Here is a 4,483-nt window from a genome sequence, read left to right as displayed (position 1 = left end):
CTTATTATATGTAAGTACACTGTAGCTGTCCTCAGACACTCCAGAAGAGGCCATCATCTTGTTACAGATGGTTGTGAGCCACCATGTGGTTGCTGGGATTTGACCTCAGGACCTTTAGACAAGCAGTCAGTGCTCTTAACCACTGAGCCATCTCTCCAGTCCCTATACAAAGATTCTTACCAATGAAAACCTTAAATCAGTATACAACATTTTGTACCAATGTAACAAAAATAACCTTATTTGAGAATGTCAATAGCTCTTAAGTTGAAGAGTAGGTTCAATAATCTACTCTCTTATTCTATTGTTTCTATGTGATAATTCTATATTCCCCCTTTCTTCTCAACCTCCTTCCCTTTATCTAAGAAAGATAAAAGATAAGGATAGAAAAAAGGAAAGGGAATATATAACTCCCTGAGTCTAAACTCCCCATTTTGTTTCCTCCCTGTCCAAGGTCATAATTATTTGTAACCATCCATCCCTCCCAAATGACAACATACCTATAACTCATAAATGGCCAGAACGAACCATTCCAAAATAAGGGGCTGGGATAATGGTCTTTTGATAATTGCTTCCTGCTGAATTGGGGCAAAGAATTTCTTTGGGGGGGGGTGCAAATGAAATTGGGAAAATAGCGAACTCAAATGAAAGCTAGCTAGCATCATTTGTTGTTCAATCTCTGTATGCTTAGAAAGTTTGGGCTTAAGTGAAGTTTTGACTGGATCAGTCTGAATAAGGCTGGAGGAATTGAAGTCATCTGGGGTCAACTGCCTTTCCTGAAGCTGTTCTGGAAGCAAGTCTCTTGAAGAAACAGCATCCGAGCAATCTGAGGTAGGAACAGGAGTCCTGGCATCCTGGAGGGTGGATTCTGTTAGGACTGATTCTTTAGTTGTTATTTTCTGTGGAAATACAAGTCTTTACAAGTAATATCCAGTTCTGCATTAATATATGTAAGGAATGTGCAAAGTTTACAAGTCTATTAAAGATTCTCTGCTCTTTGTTTGAGCAGGTGAAAACATCTGTGTGTCTTAAGTTAGTTTGATTACATAACCAAACTGCAATAAAAATCTCCATTCATGTCATCTGAAAGGATGTTGTGTAATAATAATTCATGAGCATTCTGTAGACAACAAGATTTATTGGCCATGTGAGCTGAAGTTCAAGCTGGAGACTTATACGTCCCAGTCAATTTCAGAGTTGTTTCAATAGAGGGTTTAGCATTATACATTACCGGGGCATTTGGTCCTTGTGACTTTCTCCTTTCTTTCTGCATCCAAGATCTTCAGGAGATTTCCCTCTATAAAATCTGATTTTTATTATTTTGGATGGAATCCAAAGCCTCTTTTCCTTTTCTGTTGACAGAAACAAAAAGCCCATCTCCTCACATGACACATTTTTTGTCCTACAGTTTGAAGTCATTATAAGCATAGACCAATCCAACCAGTCTACTCCATTTTGAGCTCTCGCAAAGAGGAAGTACAATGTCACTATCACCATTGACAATATGACCATTTTCATATCAATATATCAGAACAAGACTGTATGGAGTCCAAATAGCCTCCTCTACAATGACATATGTTTATTATTAGTTATTTTGTTTTTGTTTTTGTTTTTTTTTTTAATTTATTTATTATATGTAAGTACACTGTAGCTGTCTTCAGACGCACCAGAAGAGGGCGTCAGATCTCATTACGGGTGGTTGTGAGCCACCATGTGGTTGCTGGGATTTGAACTCATGACCTTCTGAAGAGCAGTCGGTGCTCTTCCCCACTGAGCCATCTCACCAGCCCTATTATTAGTTATTGAAACAGGGTTTCTCTGTGTAGCTCAGCTGTCCTGGATTTGCTCTGTAGACCAGGCTGGCCTGGAACTCACAAGGAACCTACCTGTCTCTGTTTTTTTTTTTTTTTTTTTTTTTTTTTTTTTTTTTTTTTTTTTTTTTTTGTCTCCCAAATACTGAGATCAAAGGCATGAGTTTATTTAGTATCTACGTACCCTTGAAAACATTTGTGACAATTTATATCTCAAAAAATACACACACACACACACACATCCTTTATCTTGTTAAGGACATATTATTTATTGCTAAGCAAAAATTTACTGAACCACCTACCTCCATCTAGCCATGTGTCTAGCTATACCTTCCAGGCCCATAGCCACATCTGTCCCTTCCCATGTCTCCTGAAAACACCTTCCTCCTTCTCAGAGTTCCTTTCACTCTCCCAGGAAGTCCCACCTTCCACTTCCTTCCCAGCTCCTGGACCTTCAGATTTTTATTAAAGCCAATCAGAGAAAACCTTAGGTAGGTGAGGAAGGACAGAGACACAATTTCACACAGCGTACCCCAACACCAAGATGGAGTCTGAGCAGTGCTGTCTGACCTGTATGTACACATGAATCACCTGACAGTTGCTAAAGACAATTTCCACTACCCGATGCTCGATCACACCTCCTTCTGGAGAATGGAATTTAGTAGGTCTGGGGTAAATCTCTTCCCTCAAGGGCCTCAGATTTAATTTTTGGGGGGTCAAATCATTGGGAAATTGTTCTTCCAGCTATACTGTGTGCTGACTTAAAAGTGAAAATGAAGGCCATGGAATTTGGTTTATGACAGGTATGGACTTTGAAGGAAGCACATCAAGTTTCTTAGTTTTCCTTTTGTTCCTTTCGTACAGCATGGAACTGATAAATATTTCTTGAAAGAGTGAATGAATAGCCATTCCAGTTTGAATCATTTGAGGAAGTATAGTACCCACAACCTGTGAATTCAAAGGCGGGCCTTAGGGAAGATGAAAATCCATGCTCTTCTTGACCTTCCTCAACTTCAGCCTTTGAAAAAACCCCAAGGATGGTCTCTGGTAGCAAGAAGTAAAGTGAAGCCTGGGTTCAGAGAGGTGCTACTAACAGGACCCCAAGGTGAGCCAAGGGACTACTCTGTCATTCTAGGTACATGCCCGCTCAGTTCTTCCTTGGAAGCTGTGATGCTTTGAATGGGAATGGCCATATAGGCTCATATGTTTGAACTGGGTCCCCAGTTGATAGAACGGTTTGGGAAGGATTAGGAGGTGTGACTTTGTTGGAGATGTGTCACTGGAGATGTTTTCTTGGGGCGAAGGGTAGAGTTTCATGTTTCAAAAGCTCTTGTCGTTCCCAATCACCTCTGTGTACCTAATGTTTATGGATCAAGATGTGAGTTCTCAGACACTGTCCAGTGCCATGCCTGCCTGCCTGTTGCTGCCAGCCATGAAGGTGATAAACTTACCCTCTAAAACTGTATGTCCCAAATAAAAGTTCTTCTATAGTTAAAAAAGACTAGATACTAATTTGTTTCCAGAAATTAGAACATGTTATTGGTAAGACTAGTTTTGGACCAACAAGTCAAAAATCTGTTATCTGTAGCATCTGTAAGGCCCTGCATAGATTTGTTTAAGGCACTACCAATATTAACCACAAGGTGGCAATCTTTCCCTAACTCCCTGCAAGCTGCAGGCAACCCCAATTTTAAAGTGTGCTGTTTATCCTTGGTGGCAGAACAGCAGTGCCTGTTCTTTCTTTCTTTCTTTTTTTAATTGATTAATTAATTAATCACTTTATATTTACATCCTAAATGCTGTCCCCTTCCCGGTCCCCCCTTGTAGAATTCCTCCTCCCATCCCTCCTTCCCTTCACCTCTGAGAGGACAGCTCTCCCCCATCCCCTCACCCTGGTGCATCAAATCTCTGCAGGATTAGGTGCATTCTCTCCTACTGAGGCCAGGCATGGCAGCCCCTGCTGCTTATGTGCTGAGTGCCTTGGACCAGCCCGTGTATGCTCTTTGGTTGGTAGTTCAGTCTCTGGGAGCTCCTAGGGGTCCAGGTTAGTTGACACTGCTGATCTTCCTAGGGGGTTGCCATCTCCTTGAAGGCCTTCAGTCCTTTACCCAACTCTCGCATAGGGGTCCTGGACCTCCATCCAATGTTTGTCTGTGGGTATCTGCATCCGTCTCAGTCAGCTGCTGGGTAGAGACTCACAGAGGGCTGCTATGTTAGACTCCTGTCTGCAAGCACAACATAGCAGCATAAATAGTGTGAGGGATTTGTGCCTGCCCATGGGATAGGTCTCAGAGTGGCCCATCCTTTCAGTCTCTGCTCCATCTTTGATCCTTCATTTCTCTTAGACAGGACCAATTTTGGGTCAAAAGTTTTGTAGGTGGGTTGGTGTCCCCACCCTCCACTGGGGGGGGGGCACGGGTTATCCTTTCTGGCTAGGTCAGACAGGAGGTGGTCTCTTCAGGTTCCATATCCCCCACTGTTGGGCATTTCGGCTAAGGTCACCTGCAGTGACTCCTGGGAGGGGATTCCCTAGGAAGCCTGTTCTTTCAAAGTGTCTGAACTTTCAAAATTGCCCTGAGGCATCATTCATTAGCCTCATTGTCTCCAAGGTGGATAAGGTGCATGAACACACACACACACACACACACACACACACACACACACACACGCACACA

This window comes from Mastomys coucha, unplaced genomic scaffold (assembly GCF_008632895.1).
Source record: "Mastomys coucha isolate ucsf_1 unplaced genomic scaffold, UCSF_Mcou_1 pScaffold21, whole genome shotgun sequence".
In the NCBI taxonomy this organism is placed as follows: Eukaryota; Metazoa; Chordata; class Mammalia; order Rodentia; family Muridae; genus Mastomys; species Mastomys coucha.
Note: the sequence above shows the minus strand (reverse complement) of the source record.